The sequence below is a fragment of the Vespa velutina genome, chromosome 14 (assembly GCF_912470025.1).
Source record: "Vespa velutina chromosome 14, iVesVel2.1, whole genome shotgun sequence".
Lineage (NCBI taxonomy): Eukaryota > Metazoa > Arthropoda > Insecta > Hymenoptera > Vespidae > Vespa > Vespa velutina.
In genome coordinates this window covers 3,897,338-3,921,440 of record NC_062201.1, presented here as the reverse complement: position 1 = coordinate 3,921,440, position 24,103 = coordinate 3,897,338, and the positions used below count along the sequence as shown (strand labels likewise).

The 24,103-nt window shown below is 32.8% G+C and overlaps 1 long non-coding RNA gene across 1 annotated transcript in view; it reads left to right on the top strand.

The window, feature by feature from the left end:
* LOC124954148 overlaps nucleotides 1-22,791 on the top strand; it is a 91,962-nt gene extending 69,171 nt beyond the window's left edge. Inside the window, exons 2-3 of the long non-coding RNA XR_007102466.1 lie at nucleotides 10,729-11,004; nucleotides 21,369-22,791. This is a non-coding gene — a long non-coding RNA (uncharacterized LOC124954148). The remainder of the gene's footprint in view (nucleotides 1-10,728; nucleotides 11,005-21,368) is intronic.
* Nucleotides 22,792-24,103: the final 1,312 nt, after the last annotated feature.

Genomic DNA, 24,103 nt, shown 5'->3' with positions numbered 1-24,103 from the left:
CTTAGGAAATAATTTCTTAGAAAAATTTTCCGAGTATTGGATCATTAATGGAAATTATATTTCTTCCCATTAACTCTTGTTGATTATATATATATAAAGTCATCCCTTAGTATTCTCATGTGTCGAATAATTGTAAACAATGCCTTTTAGTTTTTCACCTGAACACATCTTAATTTTTCTTTATGTTTATCATTTGTACGACCACTCCTTCGAATATTTTACGATTCTTCATTTTTCATTTAGCTACTATTTTCTATAAAAACGATTCGCGTTACGCTTATTTTTGTCGTCTTAAAGGTTTGTTAGTCCAAATTTAATTTACCTTAGTCCTTTTAAAGAGGGTAAAGAGGATACGTCTCGAATCCTTGGTAATAGGATTACGAAACTTTTCTTTCAAGACAGAGAGAAAGAGAGAGAGAGAGAGAGAAAGAGAGAGGGGGGGGGGAATAAAATGAAAAGATAAAAAATAAAAAAAAATAAAAATAAATTAAAAGAAAGAGAAAGATAGAGGGATGTATTTATTTTTTCTCGTGAATTTACGATTAAGTGATTTTGCAAATGCCATTGAGCGTTTCGAAGCCAAGAGCGTATCGCTTTACGATTTGGATAAACATCAAGGAAAGGATAGAAGGAAGGAATGGTGAGGAGGAGGAGAAGGAGGTGGAAACGAAAGAGGACCATCGCAGGGACTCATAAAACGTACGAACGACTATACAACCGGTGATACGAGGCGTACCATCTTATATTAATTTATTACCATTAATAACAGGTCGCCCCTTTCCTTTCGCTTTGATTACTTTTTTTTTTCTTTCATTCATTTTCTTTCTCTCTCTCTCTCTCTCTCTCTCTCTCTCTCTCTTTCTTTTTCTCAAAATTTTTTGCTACCGGGGATAAATTTTACGACAAGTCAATGGAGTTGCCTCTCTAACATTCAAAGTATCTACTTTTTTTTCTTATTATACATATATATTAACGAATATGTTTTGTTATAATTATTACTCGTATTAGGTCGATCTATAAATATTCGAATAAAATCAGAATTAACATTGTAAAATGTTACTTTTGCATTTATACATTTTAAATATTTATATATCTATATATTTAAATATATAATAAATTTATAATTTCAATTTTAATAAATATCATTTTTTATATTGGATCAAAATTAATGGTGGATTAAATAAAAGAAATATGTGAAAGCTTTTGGTGAGAATTCGTATTACAATTAAATTGTCACGACATGCGACTACGAAATTGGAGATGTAGTTTTTATAAAGGAGACTCACCCAAGAAGAGGAGTAACGGATTCTCCTCGCTCTCTCTCTCTCTCTCTCTCTCTCTCTCTTTCTTTTTCTCTGTCTCTCTTCTTGAGAGGCAGATCGTCCTACGAGATGGAGATTTCCGAGACGGATCGCACGCTTTGCACGCGAGCGGAACCTGCGGCCAGAATGTGCGTGTCTGTGCATCGTGTTTTAAAAAGAGAGAGAGAGAGTGAGAGAGAGAGAGAGAGAGAGAGAGGAAGAGAGGTAGAGAAGGAGAGGGTCGATCGTTACGACTTCACGCTGACTTTTGCACGCGCTCGTCACTCGCAGCGTATTCACCCTTCTCGTATACGATCGAAACGTTACACGCTCTGTGTGAGAAGAGAAGTAGTAGGAAGAAGAAGAGAGAGGAAAAGGAAAAGGAGGAGAAAAAGGAGGAGGAGGAGAAGTAGGTGGAGGTGGTACAACGACTAAGATAAAGCCTCGAGCTGATCCAGTAAAATCGCGTAGGCAGATTACTTGCGTCGTTATCTTTTGTATGTGTCCGTATATATGTGTTTACATTTACCTCCTGGAAATTTCTTCCCTCCTTGGTAAAATCGATTGGTTAAAAAATTGAACTTGCAAATTTAAGGTTTCTTTCACTCGTTTACAATTTATCCTATCGTTATCGTAATTCTCCGATAAAGGGTAGAATCATGCAATGTGTATTGAATTTTCTTCTTCCTTTTTCTTCTTTAATTCATAAGTAAAACAAACGTTCGATTTGTCTGCGATCAATAATTTATTTTCAATGATCTATGAAATAATAACAATGTATAAGTAATTCAAAAATAAATAAATAAATATTATAAAATAAAAAAGTAATAAATAGTAAAGAATAAAATGGTATGTAATAATCGAATGTAATAATTGTGAATGAATTAATCTTACGTATGAAATTACAATGAATTTCAAGTGCAATATTATTGCAATAAACTTCGTATTTATATATGAATGGATCTAATAAATGCGATAGCTTATATTGAAAAATTTCTAATTTGATTATTTCAGATAATTATTTTGAGTATAGTTACATTGATAGATTTGTTCCTTCCTGTTTTATTCTTACGAATAGATAGTTCGAGTATGTTCGTGTAAAATCAATAATAATATTGTAATTTGAATAAACGAGAAAGGGAAAGATAATTATCTTGATTTCATAGATACGATACAATTAAGACCGATACGATTAACTCGTGTAAAGTTTATCATTATTATAACTGATATCGATATTATCATTGATATTGTATTTCATGCTATACGACGAACCACCAGTAAAATTTGCAATGGAGTTTATTACTTTGTTATTTATATACTGTTCAATGAAAAGCATATTATTTATATATAAATATATATATATATATATCTTTTTTTTTTCGATACTTTGGTAAGCGAGTTATCGAAAACGGGGTGTCATTAAGCTGCCAACGTTGACCGTTTAAAATTTCTTTCTACGACCACAAGCCGCATTCAATTTTTAATTAGGCTTGGTTACATAAGCATAAAACGCGACGCGCCACTCTCGATAATTAAAAGTAATTACCAATTATAGTGAGTCGAATCTTCTCCTTAGTCGAACGATTGAAACGAGTATGCGCGCGTGCGTAATTGCAACGAACCTGTATCGTTTTATTTTTTTTTCTTTTTTCTTTTTTTTTTTTTTTTTTTTTCCCAGTCCTATTTACTCCTCATTCTTTTCCCTCAATTTGGTCTGTTCCGATAAGATTACTTAGATCGATTAAAATGTTCGACATTTTCGAATACTGATCATCATCTGATTAAGTCGATTCTCGTTGTTTCTCGTGATATAAAATATTATTTATTCTAATTTTTCAAATCAAATCGAAAAAAACTCAAATTCATTTGATTTACCAAATAATATATGCAAATTTCCATCAAGTTCAAGTTCACGTTTTTTTAGGCTTATCTGAATCATGTATAAAAATTTCTATATATACGCATACTAATTTTTTTGAATAATTTAAACCTTTTTAATGTAAATTTCTTTATCGCGTTAATAAATAAAGTACGTGAGATTTAAAGTTTACATACTGTGCAGAGTTAATTTAACATATTTATGATTAGAAATTCGAAATCATATCTCTCTCTTTGAAATCCTGTATATCGAAGAAATTATCATCATTTTTTAGATAGATATAATAAAAAAAAAAAAAATTTCTATATGATTCGAGTTTAACAATCGAAGAAGATTTTTAGGACCTTCCTCTATTCGTAATCGTTCGAGCGAGACGAATTCGAGTCCTAGGACAATTTTCGACGATTTTCAACCACATCGAATCGAGATGCGGTCGAATCGATGATGAAGGCTCGATATCGTTGGTTCGATCGAGACGTGATTTTTCTTTTGAAATGAGAACAAAAGGATCGCTAGTTAAGAGTACCGGTTGATGTGCAAGAAACGTTTATATGGATTGTTCGTGTTTTCTTCGAGAATCGAAAGGAGGAACTTGGAACTTGTAAAACGTGAATTCGATGTAGGTCGGTATAAAGAGAATTTTTACAATTAAGGGATTAAACCACAAGCAACTCCTGTGTCAGGATAAATGAGGCATCGCTTTGGATAGAATAGTAAACGATTAAATTTACTGGAGCAGGTGTGTTTCCATCTAAGTGAGAGAAAGAGATAGATTAATAGGGTAGAGAGAGAGAGAGAGAGAGAAGAAAGAGAAAATGAACGAACGCGTTTGTGAAACTAGTTCTCGATCGCGTGCTACCACTCGATCTTCTAGATCTTTTTGATCTTCTCTTTCTCTCTTTCTCTTTTGACGTTATCCTCGTCGATATTTCGCAGCTAGGAACAAGTCATTCTCTTCCGACTCATTCGAGCCCCCAACCTCTCCCTACTCCTTTTTCCTTAAGAAGAAAAGACTTTTGTCTTCTTCTTATTTTTCTTCTTCTTGTTCCTCGTCTTCCCTAATGTTTCTCCTTCTATCTCATGCGAATCGAACGGTCGATCGGCATAACTTTTTTTTGAATATTTCAACTTCGTATACGAGTCTCTCGCACCTGCCATCCGGCAAAACGAGTCGGAGAACTCTTCGACTCCATCCGATTAGAAATAGTTCGCTATTTTTTGTTTCCCTTTTCTTTTATTTTCTATTTTTTTGTTCCTTTTTTATTATTTTTTTTTTTTTTTGTTTTTTTTTTTTTTACTTTTATTTCTCTTTTCTTTATTGCTGTTGTTGCCAGTGAGAGGCTAATTCGTTTGGTAGATTTTGAGTGTCACTCGGTGCTATGCCCTCGAGTTCATTCTTGTGTGAGAGAACGTGAACGAGAGAGAGAGAGAGAGAGAGAGAGAGAGAGAGAGAGAGAGAGAGAGAGAAGAGGGGTGGTTCGAAAGACGATCGTCTCGTTCGGCCAGTGCAGCTTTTTATCGACTACCACATTTTCTCTCGGCATCTCCTCGCCTTTTTATTTCATCCTTGCTCTCCTTCCGATCCATTTCCGAGCGAGCAAAGCGTTTGATCTTTCCAGTTGAGAAAAAGTCGAGTGCGAGTGGCATAGTGTCCGAGAGCACTGTTGTATCGATCTTGACGGATTTCTTCTTTTTAATATACCCATTTTATATAGAGGCGCGGCTTAACTGTGCTTAAACGTGATTTTCAAGAGCAGGTCTTCGATCAAATTGAAAACGTTCGTTTAATTTTTTTTTTTTTTTACGTTTGTCTGTCTTTAGATAATAAATTAAAAAAAAAAAAAAAAAAAAAGAAAAAGAAATTTATAACAATAATAACTTGTTAACTTGTCGTTCTTAAGTAACATTTATTTTTACGTCAGAATTGCAATTTTAAATTTCGATCGATGTACACGATAAATCTTAAAACGTTAATTGAATAATTATTATTTTTTGTTAGTTAATTTTTTTTATCGTCAATTAATTATTAGAAGAGTATATTAAAAATATGAATCCATTGAAAGAGAAATAATTTCAAAAGTAAGGTATACTCGGTTATTTGACGATAAAATTTGACAAAAAATCAATGGTTTTTCTTTAAAGGGGAACAAGAGGAGGAAGAAGAGGAAGAGGACAATGTAATGGTCAATACCTGCTGCGATTCCTCCGCAGTTCGTCTCCCGTGGTGTTTAGGACGAAACAAAGAATAATTTCCTTGCCATGCGGAAATACTATAAGTTGAAAGTTACTTTTCCTTAGAGTTGACGAACTTAGTTGAGTAACATCCCCTCCCATCCCCATTCTTTCTTTCTCTTTCTCTATATCCATCTCCGTTTTTTTCTTTTCTTTTAGAAAAATATTTCTACGCTCCAGCCGTAAGTCCTTCGCTTCTTAAAGAAACCGAAATCCATCTTTCCGAGGTTCTTCTCGATTTTCTCGCCACGTGTGGGGGAGATTCCATTATATCTATAACTCATTCCTTCTTTTACCGTAAAACATTAGGGACTAAACTCTCACTTTATTTCCTAATTCTATCCTGATTTATGTCTTCCGAGAGAAATTTTCAGTGAAATAGAATAAATTTGTTATTTGACTTTCGAAAGACAAAGAGGGATATCTTCAAAATTCATTCATATGTGATTCTTTTTCCTAATATAATGATATAAAGTTTTTCATTCTTTTAATATAATAACGATATTATTTGTTTATTTAAAATTATTACTGATGTATTATTAATAATAATATATAAAATAAGAGTTGACAAATTTTTCATTACATCGTATACGACAATGGAATATTATTTATTTAAATATCATAGGTTTTCATAAAAAAAACCAAATTAACAATCAATGTCATATTTATATATTATATATATATATGTGTGTGTGTGTATATATATATATATATGCGTGTATCTTATTAGAAATAAAAATTATACAAGATATTCGTATTTGTATATTCAAAAATAAACATCAAAGAAACATTCGACACGAAGAAGGATAAAGAAAGATAAAAATGACATCGTTGAAACGATCCCTTTTCTCGTTCTTTCATCTTCTTTTAGGTGACATAGGAATAAGAAAAAGAGGGTAAGAATATAAGCGGAATATAAAAGAGTAAAAAAAAAAGAAAATAAGGAGTAGGTTCTCGAAAGAGTGAAAGAGATATATATATATAGAGAGAGAGAGAAAGAGAGAGAGAGAGAGAGAGAGAGAGAGAGAGAGAAAGAGAGAAAGAGAGAGATAAAAATATTCTCGATGGGGTGGACGTTCTCGCAGCTAGCAAATCACAGCATCATTTATCATCGGAGGCATCATCCATCTCGGACAACTGGAAATCTCTATTTTGCATTCGGCTTATCCGGGTGTCAAGAGGGATCGCGATACTTCATCCCTTTTCTTTCTTTTTTTTTTTTGTATTCTTTTTCTCTCTTTCTTCCCCCCCCCTCCCTTTCTCTCTCTCTCTCTCTCTCTCTCTCTCTCTCAATGTACAAAAGAAAGAATGTACATTATCGAATAGTTGAACATTAATAAAAAAATATAATCAATTACAATAAATATCTCTGTTTCGTATGTTAAACATAATTAATATCTATGCTAATGTTCTCATATAAATTTTTCTCTTTTTAATTATCGATCATAGAAATCAATTTTTTTTTTTTTTATTATTTGATATTTTCTTATGAGAAGAGTCAACGTTATTCAATCAAATTCTTCTGTAAATATCATGAAATGTTAGTGTTTAATAGGCTACTTCAAAACGCATAATAAATATCGTTCCTTTCTCTCTCTCCCTCTCTCTCTCTCTCTTCTTCTCTCAAGCTCTCACATAACGAATCACTCGGAAATTAACGGTCTTCTGGCACACCGGCACCGCCCCGTAACTGCTAATGGTAATGCGGTAATACTCGACTTTCCATTCTCGTTAAAGTTTGATTTAAGCGTCTCGTTGAGCTTCACTCAGTCGAGACGAGTCTCGTAGAACGATCAACTACTTCGATCGTAGGCGATGCTTCAAGAAAGAGAAAGAGAGAGAGAGAGAGAGACAGAGAGAAAGAAGAATGTCTTGTGTCGTGATTTACATATGTACGTACATTAACTTGCTTGATATATACGATGAAAATATTGAAATAGAATTTTTCTGAACAAACAAAAATTAATATTGTACATTTATTAATTACAATTCAATAAGAAATAAATAAATTTTATTTAAAGACTTTTATCAAATTTATTCATTAATAATCATAAATCGAAATATGAGTTAATCGTTCATTAAATATATTCTCGATGCTCGAATGACAATGATAATTGTAAGAATATTTAAATATCTTTTTTAATAATTTGTATATTTTATATTATTTTCATTTTATTCGAAATATGATTTGTTAAGAGTTAATCAGCTCGAATTTTGTACAATACACCCCGTTCTATCCTTCTACAAGCAGGGATGACGTCTTACAAGGATAAAATATATAGTCACCTCGACTTAGACTTATAATATTAATCTTCGCTTCTCGATTTCGACAAGATTAATAGACGTACGAAAGATGAAGAGAAATAGAGACGACCTCGTTGTAACATTCTAGAACGCGATAGATATAAGGAACTTCATGATCTATACATCGTCAACGTGATCGATGCGATCGTTTGAATGATTCTGATATAACTTTATCGATCAGGTTAGTATACCAGTGCTAATGAGAGTCTTAGTAGAATGTCAGGATATCATTTATTCATAATTGACATGTCTACTAAGAGAAATCTACTTGAGATCGTTAAAGAAAAAAAAAAAAAAGAAAAAAAAAAAGAAGAGAAAAAGAAAACGAAAGATGTTCTAAATAAGAAAGATCAAAGTTTTAGCAAATATCTTGATCGCGAAGTCGATCGATCAAAATATCGTTAAATACTTTTTACATGTGAGAAAAAGAAAAGAAAGAAAAAAAAGAAGAGAAAGAAAGAACAACAAACACGCGTTCAAAGTGTGAAATTAAAAATAATCTATACGACGTGATGATCTATGAGATATGATATAAATTTATTGTCCCATTACTAGGGATCAATTATATTCGCTTGGATCGATCTAACGGTTTAAATTCTTTGGAAAAAGATCGATCAAAGCTACTAACCTCGATCAAAGGAATAACGATTAGCGGAACTTCTACTTTTTATTGGTAAAGGATTCTTAAATGATTACTGTGAAAATTGGTAGCAATGTTCGATCGTGAGTTTCATTTCTCTCTCTCTCTCTCTCTCTCTCTCTCTCTCTCTCTCTCTCTCTCTCTCTCTCTCTCTCTCTCTCTCTCTCTCTCGATTTATCCTGTTAAACGTGACGTAAGTAAGTAGACGAGGCAGGTCACAGAGAGCAGAGAAAACGGAAGTCGAAGAAATAGTAGAAGCTTCAATAGCTGAGAGTTAATAGTAAGACGACGATAATTAGTTACCAGTCGTTGTTCTTCTTAGATGATCGCTATTAATGATCGACTTCTATAACGATCAACTTTTTCCTTTCTTTATTTTTCACTTTTTCTTCTCTTTCTTTTATTCTTTCTTTTCCTCCTTTTTTTTCTTTTTTTTTTTTTTCCTTTTTTTTTGTTAGATTCAAACACCGTATTCCAATAGGTAGAAGTAACATTTCGTGATTGGGATAATGAATTATTGATATTACCTATCTATATACTCATCTCTTTTTCATATCATAGTGATTATAATTGGTGGTAATCAATGCTCATTTATATAAGAGAAAAAGAGATCCCTGGTTTTATTATATCGATTATATCCTTAGACGTAAATTTATTCATAATTTACTATTAATTAATTTTCCATTGTAAATTATAGGTAAGAAGATTTTGAAAAGATACATTCTTTACGTATGACGTTCTCTCTCTCCCTCTCTCTCTCTCTCTCTCTCTCTCTCTTTCTCTTTCTCTCTTCTTTGTTTCTCCCTTTCTTTCTCTCTGCATTTCCATAAAATATCGGGATGGTAATAAATATCAATTTTACAAGCCCCTCTCGTACATTTGCAATTGGAATTCTCGTTCGTTCATTCGTTCGTTCGTTCGTTCGTTTGTTCGTTGTTGTATCGACGATGGGACGGTAGAAAAAGGATAGAGATAGAGAATAGGGATGAACAAAGATGTAAGAGAAAGAAGACTTGAAAGGGTAGCGAGGAGGGGGAGGGAGAAAGGAAGCACGTTAATTATTTCAAGCTCGATTGCAATTACTCATATCGAGTTGGTCGTTAAAACATACGATTCGAGACCTCAAACAATCTTCATGAGGCTCGTTAGCGAAAGGATAAATATTTCCAATTGATGTCGTTTCTTTCTATTTAATTTTCTTTCTCTTTCTTCCCTTCTTTCTTTCTTTCTTTCTTTCTTTCTCTTTCTAATATTATATTATCTCTTTGATCGATCTCTATTCTTTTAATTTTTCTCAAAGCATAGACAAATATTTTAACAAGTTTGTTCCGATATAATTATATTAAATTTATTTTTATTAAAACATATATATATATATATATATAATATTAATAGGTATTAATTAGAACAAAATGTGATAGTCAAATTAAATGATAATCGAAGAAATCAAGAATCTCGATCGTCGAGTTCATCGTTGAAAATGATTTTATCAGTATGAAATGACGTCATTTTGATCCCTTCCTTTTTTTTTTCGAGGTCAATGTAGATCCCTTTATACACAAGTCGAACTGTTATATTATAGATGCCAATCTGAAAAGGCGAGGCAAGGAGAAACGAGAGATAGAAAAGAAGTCGATCGAAGTCGCGACAGAGATCGACTCTATCGTAAAATCGATGATCATTATTCAAGGTTCAATTAAAGGCACGGCGTGCTTCTAATTCGGGCATCGTTCGTGAGATTATCCCGATATCTTTTCGTATCGATTGCTCCTAGGTGGGCCTTGCGCGTTATGCTACGCGATACACAGGGGCGGATTCAATAATAGAATTAAATTAAGATTTATCATTGTAAAGGGATAAATAAAATAGAAAAAAAAAAAAAAAAAGAAAAATATTCTTTCATATATTGTTATAATATGATTCGATTCATAAAAATTTCATTGTGAATGATTCGTTTAACAAAGTACATACATATATTGCATTATTATATATTGAAATATAAATATAAATATAAATATATATATATATAATACAAAATGTATTTAATGTTTATAATAATATAAAACATCATTTAAAATACATCATTCAAATATCTTTCAAATTATTTGATGATAGAGAGAAATGTTTCCGATAAAAATTGATCAATCTGTATGTACATATATATTTCGTTTTTCATCATCAATTATTTTCATTATCAATTGTATATTATTATGAATGGGTATCGAATAAATTTTATGAAAGAAAGGAAAAAAAAAGAAAAACAAAAAACAGAACATAAAAAGAAAAATTGTATAAAATTATCAACATACAAAATTGCTTCGTATGATTAATTTACAAAATTTTAATATTATATTCGCAAATATATTGTTTAGAGAGAAGGGTTGGGATGAATCCGCCCCTGACTGGTGGCATCGTCGTGGTCGAAGCGAAGGAGAGCGTGGGCGCGCACCTCGTCGTATCGATCTCAGATTTTTCGACGACCGTTTCAAGAGCAGGATACACTGGGTGGTCCCATGAGATGTACACAGAACAATGAATCATACCTCGAAGAAAAGGATTTCGGTGTGACACAGTACCAACTCTCCACGTATTCCCTCAAGGTGATCTATACGAGCGAACGAGTACCAACCCGGAGAGAACCGATCTCTGTAAGATCCTTTTTTTTTTTTCTTTTTTTTTTTTGTTTTGTTTTCTTCTTTTTTTTCTTATCGATCGTAAAACATTTCAAAACGTTAACCGTTTTATGTTTCTGTGTGTGTGTGTGTGCGTGCGTTTACGTGTATATCATACTTTTCAGCATTAATAATAATATCAATAGTTTTCTCTCTTTCGACTTGAATAACATTAAATGAATAATCCTTGTTAAGTATTAATAATTAATAATTCAAACGAATACGTAAGATCATTTTAAATTAAAAAAGAAAAAATAAAAAAAAAAAAAAAAAAAAGAGGAAAATAAAATAAAATGATTTAACATGATCGATTCGTTCGTAAATAAATCTATCAGAAATTAATTAGAATTTATTGCCGAGAAGATATTGGGAAAATATTTTTTTTTCTTTCCTTTCTTTTTTCTTTTTTCTCTTTCTTTTTTTTTCTTTTCCTGTTTGTAAATAAATAAAACTGATTAACTATTAACGAGAAAATGTAAACGAAAATAATGAATATAAGGGATCGTTCGAATTTATCGAATTTAGCCACTCCCCATTTTCTTCCTGAGCGAGCACCTAATTAAATTAGGCTCTTGCTGATAGATTTCAATCAGATTCGAACGGGCCACCGTCGACACTCAACTTGCTCGTCCAGGGAAGTTTCGATCTACACGCCCCTAAAATTTAACAAGCCACCTACCCCATGTTCGCAGCCTCCCGCATGTCATCTCCTCCTCTCCTTCCTCTTCGTGCAATTAATTAACTTGGTCTTCTCTCTCTCTCTCTCTCTCTCTCTCTCTCTCTCTCTGCCTCTCCTCTTCTTCTTTCGCATCCCAAGCCTTCCCTTAGATTCTGAGTAATTCAATATTGTGATACGGGTTCACTAATGTTCTTTTCTTTCTTTTCTTTTTTCTTTTTTTTTTTTTTTTTTTTTTTTTTTTTATTCATTTATTATTTTCCCACGAAGAATCTAAAGGAAATATAAAAATTTTCTTAAAATCATTCGTAACGAATATATTCGTTCAATTAAACAAATACGATTACAGTTAAAAATTATAGTTAACATAATTCGAATGAATCTTTAATTACTTTGAATGGACGATAGATTTAACGTCGAGATGAGATGAAAAAGAAAAAAAAAAAAAAAAAAAGAAAAGAAAAGACAAAAAGAAGAAGAAGAAGAAAAAAAAAATAAAACGATCGACCATGTCCGTTCACGATATGGTGACTTAAAATATTTTTTGTTTCTTTATTCGAAGCAACATTTCGATTTACTTATACAAGAAAGTCACAAGAAGAGAGATACAAGTGGTCTACACGTGCCCATGATCCTCTCTCCATGTAATCCCAATGCTTCGATAATAATCTTGCGAATTACATAATCGGCATACCTTCGACGAATGTGCAAAAAAAAAAAAAAGAAAAAAATAATAAAGAAAAAAAAAAAAGAGAGAAAGAGAAAGAAAGAAAGAAAGAAAGAAATAAGAAAAGCACGAGCCAGGTACGATCAGCAAGGTGTATCGGCAAAACGATTATTATCCGGGAGTTTCCTTCGGGTCTGTCCGGATTCGTGTTCACTTTATTTCCTCGGTCGTTAGCCTTCGCGTGTGCGTTCCCGAAAAATCATGAAAGTTATATACGGTGATGCAACAGAAACGGCCAAACGTTGTTCTTAAATCCTTGAGAATGAAAGCAGCTTTGCTTGTAGAAGCCGAAAAGGAAGAAGAAGCTGAAGAAAGAGAGAGAGAGAACAGTTCATAGGCAGCTGGCGAAAAGGCATTTATTACCTCTCGCTACATTTTACGGTTCCTTAATCCCTTTCCTCCCGTTATATCCTGGATCGAAGGAGGATTTCGAGTAGACTGCCAAAGGATTTTGACGGTCCTTTGAGAAATTCACACTAATCTTCTCTCTCTCTCTCTCTCTTTTTCTCGTTTTCTTTCTTTCTCATAAGCTCTCTTCATTTTCTGTCTCTCTCTCCCTCTCTCTCTCTCTCTCTTTCTTCTGTATTATTCTCTTTCTCCTTTCTTTATAAATCGTTTTTGTTCTACATTTCTATAATTTTCACAAAGTATAATATTTTTCTCAGACTTATATTACACCTCGAATGGTCAAAACTACGTTGTCGTCGACGTCGTTGACGTCGTTGTTGACGTCGTCGTCATTCGTTCTTTTAGAAAAAGATTTTCTTGAGAAACGTATAACATAATAGGTGTTCCTATTCGGTTAAGAGTTCGATGGAAAAACGACTTTTTCGTGCGACTAGACGGATAATCGGTTAGAAGGAAGTACGTGATAAACGTGAACGATCTCGAAGAGTTATGATCTTAGGAAGTGACAAGAAACCGGTGCGATACCTCATAAGGAGTTCTCGTATATGAACAACTCCTATAACTTGCTTTAATAGAACGGGAAATTGTATGGATTCCAATCCTATATATATATACATATATACATATATATATATATATATATAATTTAAGTTTATTTATTAAGAAATTTCAAAGAATTTTACAATTGAATTTTTATGACAATAAGTATCTATGTTAAGATAAATGTTAAGAAAGAAATTTCATAATTTATTAATAGAAATTTATTCTAAGATAAAGATACAGAAAAACGGATTCGTTAAATTATTGTTCGATCACGAGAAAGTACATACATACTTGCATACATAACTATCTACCTACTGTGGTTCAAGAAAAAAAACAAAAAAAAAAAAAGAAGAGAGAAAAATGATCGCACTTGGAGCGAGCAAAGTCGAGATAAGAAAGCATTGAGTTCGAGAATCGTCGAGTCTCGGAGATTATTAAGAGTGAAATAAAATCGCGAGACAATCGCTCGAGCATACCATTTTATCGGCGTCACAAGAGAAAGAGAGAGAGAGAGAGAGAGAGAGAGAGAGAGAGAGAGAGAGAGAGAGAGAGAGAGAGAGAAAGAGAACAGAGATTTCTCCTTGTCGGATTATTTGATAACAGAGAAAGAGATAAAAATTCGTATGTGAGAAAAAAAAAGAAAAATCTTGACCGTCCAATTCATTTTGATAAGAGAGAGAAGAGTCGATCCCATATCTTGAACATATTCTTCGTAACATTTTTACGTAAAATTTTTTTGCTTTCATCTTGAACGCGTTATATTTATTCCAATAAATAAATAAATATATATATATATATATATATATATATATGAATATAAAGGATGATTTCCATTTCAAGATTTCGCTTTTTACGATTGGAAAGATCGACAAATTTTTTAGAAGGTGAAACGCGATCGAAACTTTCAATGATGGGTTAACGTTTCTCTCCGAGCGATAAAACCTTACGTCGATAGGCATCGGAACACAATGGGATTTCGATTTTATTATGTCCAGCTGCAGAAAAAGCGAGAGAGAGAGAGAGAGAGAGAGAGAGAGAGAGGAATAGAGAAATAAAAAAAAAAAGAAAAGGAGATAACAACCAAAGCCAAAGGCGATCGTAACTCAAGCGGTGTCTTTCAAGTTGTCGTCATACAGTGAAACTGTGTCAAATCGATGAAATAGCCTCTGGACTTACTCCAAGAGAAAGAGAGAGATAGAGAGAGAGATAGAGATAGAGATAGAGAGAGATAGACAGAGAGAGAGAGAGAGAGAGAGAGAGAGATACCTTTGGAAAAATCACTTTAATATATTGATCGCATTCTTGATTTATACGATCGCAATTTTATAAATACACGCTTGGCTTTCTTATAGCTTGTTTCTATGGTTTTAATCAAGAAATGAATTAGATCAGAAAATTGGAAATTTTTTAACGTGAAATAAAACTATATATCCGAGTCTGATAACTTTCGAGGGAGTAACTTTTATTAAATTTCTATTAATACTTTTCTATAATTCTTATTCTATGTATTATCATTGAAATGATCTCGAAAGGATTTAATTGATTTATTTTTAATGATCCCGTAAATAACTTTATGATCCCAATCTGTATTAGGATGATAAAGAAATGCGTAATTGTGATAATAATCGTGCTCCCAATGATTTTTAACTTCGAAATAGTCTCGAAGCGAGCCGAGCTCTCGATTAATATCCATCGAGAAAAGGGTTCAGCTCTCAACACATACACCTTCGTAATGATCGTAATACCGTTCTCCACGTAGCAAGTTTGCCTCGCTTCGAATACAATAATAAATAATTAAAGTCACCGAACCGGATGAGATTCGTTCCTCGAGACTTACAACCGAAATTACTCGCGAGCGAGTAAGCAAGCAAGTAAGAGAGCGAGAGATGTGTCCCGAGGAGATTTCGTGTCGTCGGACTTAATTACTTCGGCGCAAGCATTAATGGTATACGCCGCGTAGTTTTACGTCCTGTGGTGTACACTATACTGTCCGCACATTTGCCATTTTATTACTTTCTTCGGCAGGTGGACGTATACTCCTCTCTAACCCTCCTCAGGCATCTAGTACTTTTATTAGTTCTTTTCTTTTCTTTTCGTCTGATTTCTTTTTTTTTTTTTTTTTTTTTGTATTTCAAAAATTCTTTCAGTCAGCAAACTCCACCCTTTTATAGGTAATTTATCATCTCTTTAACTTCGTTCTTGATTTTATGTTTTAAGTTTGACGAATTCGATCTTATAATAATAATAATAATAATAATAATATAACTTTGTATAATATTCCACAGTATAATTTATAAGAAATGTATATAACAAAGATGTATTAACTATACGATTTTCAAAAATAATTACTTTATTTAAAATATAATCTTAGCTGTAATAATTCATATTACGTACATCTGTTAATTACAATTTTCTCTTTTTTTATATATATATATATATATATTTACAAGTAAGTTTTTTTATATACATTTTTTCTTTTCTCTCGTCATACACAATGCATAAGATTAATTGTTGTTCGAGCCTAATACGAAAACTTAAATCAATTAAGTCAAGTGATTTGAATCTTTTCCTTTTTCATTTTCTTTTCTTATTTTTTCTTTTCTTTTTCTTCGCATTTTGAAAAGAGCTATCGAAAAAAAATTCAAGTATGATAATTCTTTTAAAAGGGATAAGATAATAATGATAATAGGAGTTCATTATACTTACTCGCAAGATTGAATCAAATGCAACGTCATCGAGACGAAAGATTTTCTCTCTCTCTCTCTCTCTCTCTCTCTCTCTCTCTCTCTCTCTCTCTCTCTCTTTATGCACTATTCTTTAGGACGAACTCGTAACATCCAATTTGTCTTGTCCGCCTCGATGTCATCTGTCGTTTCTCTGCCCTTGCTCGTTCTCTCATTATTGCCAATTATTTGTCCGACCGGAGACGAAATTGCACCCTGGTCAGCATCTGCGGGCTTTCAAGTTGCTCCGATGGAAGCTTAATTGCCAAGCCCGACCGTTACGTGAGCGAGCACTCGTTTTCTACGTACTTTTAAGAGAAGAAATCCGTGCAACCCTTAAAAAGAAAAAAAAAAGAGCAAAAGAGACAGATAATTGGATAAATACAAAGGAAGATATTTTAATCGAATTTTTCGAGTTTACGGAACTTGACAATTGATCCAGAGATGTCCTAGCTCATATGAAACAAATTTGATCAAATTTTATTTGATATTCATCAAATAACGTAATAAACATTATTATATGAACATTTCAATTACAAGTTGTAATATTCAATAAATATATATATATATATATATATATATATATATATATATATTGGGTAAACATTAATGATAGATTTCTCCCAAAGTAAATATTACCAAGGCTAGATTTGAAGGTCAGATTAGATGCATTAAAATGCATTTTCCATCGTCAAGGTTTACGACAGTCCTCTTAAATAGAAAATATCATTTTTGTTTACATAATAGCCGGACCAAAAACAAACGTCACTCAAATCTTTAAACCTTTTCAATTATCAAAAGTGTTTGGGAGATTCTCGAGGGAGGTGGTTTTCATCGAGTAAAAAATTCCTTTTAAATCTGAGATAAGGTAAAAGGAACCCTAAGAGACATCATCGTATTTATTAATAGGAAATTCTTAGTTCTCTTCGGATGAAAGGATTTCTTTTTCCTTTTCTTTTTCCTTTCTTTTCTTTTCTCTTTTTCATATCTATTCCTATCTACGTGATATAGAAGAAAGAAAAAGAAGAAAATATGTCTGTGGTATTTGATGCACGGCAAGGTAGAAGACCATATGTAAGATTCAAACGCCCACGATGATTCGACGCTCGATAAGATCGGCCTAAGGCCGAAAACGTGGGCTCTTAACTGGACGATGTAATCTTCCATTCGTAATACCGTGAAATCAATAAATTATCGTGCAACATCTATCCAAGATGATTAATAGTCAGGATCTTCGTTTCTTTTTCGTCGGACGTAGATACTACATACATAGTAAAAGGAAGAAGGACCAAGCCACGTTTAAATAGGGTTGCCTCGAAGAATCGTGAACATTAAAATACAGCTACCTCGAAGGATAATTAAAAGAAATCGTCTTTTATTTAAAGCACACACGTAAAGATACGATTTATTCTCATTTGATATTACATGTACATATTTACATATTAAACATATCTTTAAGGATACTTTGAATTTCGATTGAAAAACAAAAAAAAAAGAAGAAAAACAAAAAAAAAAAAGAGAAAAGAAAAAAAGAGAAAGAAAAAAAGAAAAGAAAAGATGAACAAGAGAAGAGACGTGTATGAACGAGATCATACAAGTTAAAAAACAAACGAAAAGAGAGATAGGAAAGGGTGGGTGGATAGTTGAAGAATAGAGTGAATAAGATGGAGGAGAGTGAGGTGGGGTGGGGTGGAGAGGAGGGGGATAGAGGACAACCGAGTCTTTTCTTCTTCGAGTTTTTCGAGTTCCTCCCGGCGCCTACGAACGTTTCCGCCCACGTGACTTGGTGCATACGTACCAGGGAAGAAAGTCGACGAGGAAGATTCCTTTGGTGGATTCATTAATACGTCCGGTTATTAATAGAGGACACGCTTTGGTATAAAAGGATCGTAAATACGTTAGAAAGAGAGTGTGTAAGAGAGAATGGAGAAAGGAGATAGAGATAGAGAGAGAGAGAAAGAGAGAGAGAGAAAGAGAGAAAGAGAGAGAGAAAGAGAGAAAGAGGAAAAGAGAGAGTATAAGATATACGTGTGGGTGTTCAGTGGCCGCCCATGTCGATTGGCGTGCGGTCCGCCCGAAGTAACAATTTAATTACAGCACGAGCTTCGATATGTATAGCAGCCACCCACGGTAAATTGATTTTGCCACGGTATTAAGGATATCTCTTTCTCTCTCTCTCTCTCTCTTTTTTTCTCTTTCATTCTTTAGCTTACGTTCAATTCTCTCCCTTTTTCTCTCTTTCTCTCTTTCTCTCTCACTTTTTCTTTCTATCTCTTTCTCTTTCTTCGAACTCGATTTATAGGAGCCATGGCTTATAAGCCCGGCAGCGCTAAACGGTAGTCAAGAAATAGAGTTCGCACAAGGCGTCGTAATTAAGAGAGGGCCTCTCTCTCTCTCTCTCTCTCTCTTTCTTTCTTTCTTTCTTTCTTTCTCTCTCTATCTCCCTCTCTCTTTCTTTCTTTCTTTGCAAACCTTTCGATTCGTTCCACTTTTTGCACGCGGCAGAACTGATCTCTCTCAGCTCTCAGTGCTTTTGAATGAAATATCTAAGATGAAACTTTCGATTTTATCTCATGAACTTTATCAATTTGACGCAATTATTTTTCATCTTTTATTTTATTTTTGTCTTCTTTCTTTTTCCCTTTTTCTTTTCCTCGTGATAAATGAGTAGGATGGGTGGGTAAAAGTAATCATTTATTTATTTCGTCGAAATTAATTAATAAGCTAGAGTTATCAAACGATTTAATCGAAACAATCTAATCAATGATTTATTTTAATCATTGTCAAACAAATCGTTCTCCAATCTATCAATGTTTAACATATAAACGATATAATCGATTGTTTATTTTAATTATTACGAAGTAATTGCTCTTTTTGCTCTAGCAATAAATTTCATTCAATAATGTAATCAATAATGTAATTATTCAAATTACTTTTCAATGAATTATACACCTGTGCGCAATGTTGTTACGCTCGATAAAAAATGTTTAATGGATCCTTGAGATTTCTTCGATGTTACTTTTTTCGTTAGGGTAGATCTTGCGAGGCACGTTGGTCTCTTTGAAAAGCGTTTCGTTAGAGCGAGGGTATTATTTCAGCGGCTCGCCACCCATAACGCGGAACAATCGCCCTGTAGCAATAAGAGAGAGAAGGAGAGAGAGAGAAAGTATCTTGAATCACCATCTCTCTTTTTCTCTCTCTCTTTTCAGCCGCCACGGAAGAATCAGTTTCGCGTGCCAGAGAACAATGAACACGCTCACGATACGTCTTCGTTTTACGGAAGAAACGTTTAAGTAACTTCGAAGAAAAAGATTTCTATTTCCTCTCTTCAAACTTTTTTACTCTAATTCTATGAATGATCTAATCATCGTTTGAATGAATATATATATATATATATGTATATAATTTTAGAATACCCATAATATCCTAATTCCAGAATATACGTTTTATAAAAGCTTTTGATATCTAATGTAAACAGTAATTAAATTTTATTGTTTGTTCATTTACTATTTTCTTTTTATAATAATTAATTTAAATAAATCGATATAACGAAAGTGATTACAAAATGAATCTCGTGGATTAAATTCAATCAATCTTTACGATTTAAGACATGCGATAAATATTTATTGTTTCGTACAACCCCAAATCTTTTCTATTTGATATAAAAGGCATGTGATAAAAATATTATTATAAAAATAATTATTGTTAAAATAATAATAATAATAATTATTATTATTATTATTATTATATAAAAATGGATATAGATCTTATTTATTTAATGTTTTTCTTTTTTGGAAATCGAAACAACTGTATCATTATAAATATGCCTTAACAATAATAAGGCAATTTTCGTGAAAATATTTAACTGACATTGACAATAATGAGTACTCAAGTTAAAATAACTCTGAACTCTTTTTCTCACGTTTATGAGTCCATCAAGAAAGATTAGTAGTTATACCTGACGTCGATGTAAGATGGTGTTGGCCGGTTCGTTTAAATTTAGTGATCGTGAATAGCCAGGGTATTCTTATTCTGCCATTTCGATGAATAGCCGAAAAGGAAGGTCTTAAACCCTAATCGAGTGGTATTAGGTAAAACCCGTCTACATGTTTCCTGAACGACAACCGTATCAAGGAAAAGGTATAGAAAGGGTATAGGAAGTTGAAGCACGAAAAGAGAGCAGGTAGGTTGTAAGTACTTACACTTTTGGTGTAAGATCTATATCTAACACCGTTCTATTTCTCGAACGAATTAGTATTGGTTGGTCCTTGCTCATTCGAGTAAATATTTATCCTCGTTACGTTCGGTTCAACGAGAAACGTGTGCCAGTCCCTCTAAAATCCTCTCTTTCGAAATGGAAGAAAGAAAAAAAAAGAGAGAGAGAGAGGAGAAAGAGAGAGAGAGAGAGAGAGAATAAAACGAGAGGGATGAATTTGTAAAGAGGGTTATCGAGTTTTCTCGAGCGAGGGACGAGCTTAGAAAAGTGAAAGCATGATTTCGATTCTCCTTTTCTTAAAAGAGATCTCGAAAGAGAGAGAGAGAGAGAGAGAGAGACTCATCTTCGAAATTTAATAGCTTCGTTTCGAGTTATATTACGTCGGATCAATTACGATCCCGGATAGTTGACCTATTTTATTGACGCAATTATATATATATATATATATATATATATGCTTTTTCTTTCTTCTTTCATTTAAGCAGATATTTTAAAGAATTTTTTGACAAGTGTATGTATGTGTCTTAATAAATAAAATTGACTTAATAAAAAGATATGAAGGAGTTTACATTTTCTTAAAAAATAATAAAACGAGAATAACTTCGGTTATTTATTTATTTATTTTTTCTTTTTTCCTTTATTTTTATTATTAGAAAAAAAAATATATAAATACGATGCACTAATTTATCTATGAGCCATCTCTATCGCTCACGAATTAGAGAAAAAATTTTGAAGGAAAGGTTACAAGCGTGAAATGAGATTTTGAAGATTTTAATGAGCGTTTTGGTTGTTCTTCAAAAAAAAAAAAAAAAAAAAAAAAAAAAAAAAAAAAAAAAAAAACTAAAAAGGAAAAAAGAAAAATTTAAAACGACAATCATATAATTATAGACTTATTAAAAGATTATTCATGGATAAACTGAAAAGACGAGCTTGTCATGCGTTTTCCTATGACAACGGGAATGTCTCGATGTTTATCCTGGTTACCATCATCTTCTTTTAGGTTTGTCTAGACTGCCAAGTGAGTGGTACGTAATTACTTTGTTTTAGGGTTTGTCAAGAGAGAAGAAAAAAAAGAAAAGGCAACGATCTGTCGTCGGGTCCCTCGAAAGACCCATTCTTCGTCCTAGTTATGTTGAAATCATCGATGGAACGAAAGATAAAATGTGTCCAGAAAAATAATCATTAATCTTCAAAAACTTTCATTGTAAAAAAAATCACGCACACGTTTGCATTATCTTCAAAGGTACTTTCATCTCACAGTACAGTTATGTTTTATTTGTACAAATTAAAAAGAAAATTAAAAAAAAAAAAAACGACAAATACACAATTCAAATCATTTATTATTATATTTATTATATTATTTATACGATCGGGCAAAAGTTCTTGGATGGAACAACATTTTGTTTTTTTTTTTTCTTTTTGTTTTATTCGCAAACAGAAGAGAATCTATTATTACATATACGAATCATTCAATTATTACGCTATTCATTTAGGAATAATTCATTGTCTTTGATTTAACACGAAATTCTCAGCTGATTCAGTTGGATGAACATGCATATTCCATTCTTGAACAATGTAATTTCTAGCTAATAGGCCACACGGCCGGGTCAAATGAATTTGCCATTTACAGTGAGCGTGCGAGCTCTTACATAGATGCTACGGACAAAGAGAGTGAAGAAGAACAGAGAACTGTTCATTCTACGTCTTCGGGGGTGGTCTAATTCTCTCTCTCTCTCTCTCTCTCTCTCTCTCTCGGTTTATTTTTTTATCTATCTCTATCTATCTATCTATCTCTATCTGTCTATCTGACTATCTCATGATTCTGTTTCCTTTCAATTGAGCCTCAGAAGATTTTCTTAAGTAATTCATACTTGTGATAATGAATCATGATCCATAGAGTATCTTTCATTGTAAAAATTTCCTAAGCCATTGAAGAAGATAAATTGGAGATAAATTTTTCCAAAGACATTCAAAGTCCTTGAATATTTTTAATACCATTATACCTGATCAAACTTTCAGTTATTATTTTATTTATCAAACTTCATTTTTATGATTGATTTCATAGCATTAATGATATATCTTATTAATAGTGAAATATGTTAGGAAAAAAAAAAAAGAAAAAAATAAAACAAATCATGTATAAAAATGATAACGGACAATCTCGTGCTTGAATGAAATAAAAATGATAATATGAATTTGCTCGAAGGGGAGCACGATTTTCGTGCGTAACAACATGCAAATTCGAGACGGTAGTTCAAGCTGTCTCGTATTCGCGTGTTAAGGATTTACTCGAGTGTAATTTGTGGCTAGTGGAAATCTTATGGGGAATCGAAACGTCGTCGAAACGAAAACTCTTTTTCTCTTTCTCCTTCGAACGTTCGTTTCGATAGCTCGAAGCGATTCGCTTGTTACAGACCATGAAATGAGAGGAAGCGAGGAGAGGAAAGGAAAGGGAAAGAAGAGAAAAGGAGCGGAGAAGAGTGGAGTGGAGTGGAGTGGAGTGGAGTGGAGTGGAATGGAGGAGGTGGAGATGAGGAGGAGTATAAGGGGTTTTGGGTAGACATGGTACTTTGGTCTTTTATCGTTCACCAAAGAAGTAACCGGTTAACGAAAGCCGAAGTCGTGAAATTGTGCGAAGGTAAGAATCGTGACTCGTTAGCCCTTCTAAGGGCAACGATGCCACGTGGCTACTTGAGATTCTTTAAAAGCGTATCTGATTATCGTTTTAAACGGGGTGGGAGAATGGTGAAAAAGGGGAGAGGAGAGGAAGAGAGGTCGGTTTTACCGTGGCCACAAAGCCGTACCCGTGTCGCGTTAAAAGGACTTCAAGTAACGAGGACTGTCGCTTCCTGATTTGTTTCGATCGTTATATCCAGATCGACATGGCGTCCAACGAGAAAGCAAAAGACTCCCTTCTACAAAAGTTAACAAAAAATATTATCGAGTTAAAGTCGTATCTTCGATGTTGGTATCGTTTTAATTAATTGAAAACCACTTAATCTGACAATTGAATCGAATTTTCTCAATCGTTTCTTTTGACTTATCGAATTTCTCCATAATATATCGTTATCGAGGATTACTTAAAAGGTATTCATTTTCTTTGTTCGAGAGAAAGCAATAAAAAAAAAAAAAAAAAAAAAATATATATATATATATATATATATTAACGATGCGTATTAATATAACGAATATAATAATAAAAATATTTACATTGCATTATTTAATGTTATTACATCGCATTATTTCATTTGATATCTTCATTCTAAATATATCCCTTATCGTAATGAGATTCAATGGGTACAATCATTTTCCCTCCCCCCTACTCGTTGTTATCTCTCGTTCAAAGAAATTTGACAAAAATTAGAATAATTTCAGTCGACATAAAATATATAGTTGTGTAAAGTTATAGTTTACTAAAAAATTAATACCCAATGGTTCCAATTACGAAGTATTTTTGTCGATGGTAAATAGGCAGGTGCGGACAGATGTTTAATAAAGATGTTTTTGAAAATGAGATTCTCTAAGAAAATTGCGCGAGAAATATGAGATGATCGTGACGATGTACGATTATATACCCCATATTCATAATCTCGTATTATAAATAGAAGAGAAACGTTAAATCGTAAATGGCCATGAAAATATATTTTCGTTTAATTGGCACAAAGATCGTGTCAGTTGTCTTAAAAATAAAAAGAAAAGGAATTCAGCTTTTTCGCTCGAGCATTAAAATGTCGATCTTTACGATCGAGTTGTTTCTACGTTGCTCGAGCACGAGCTAATAC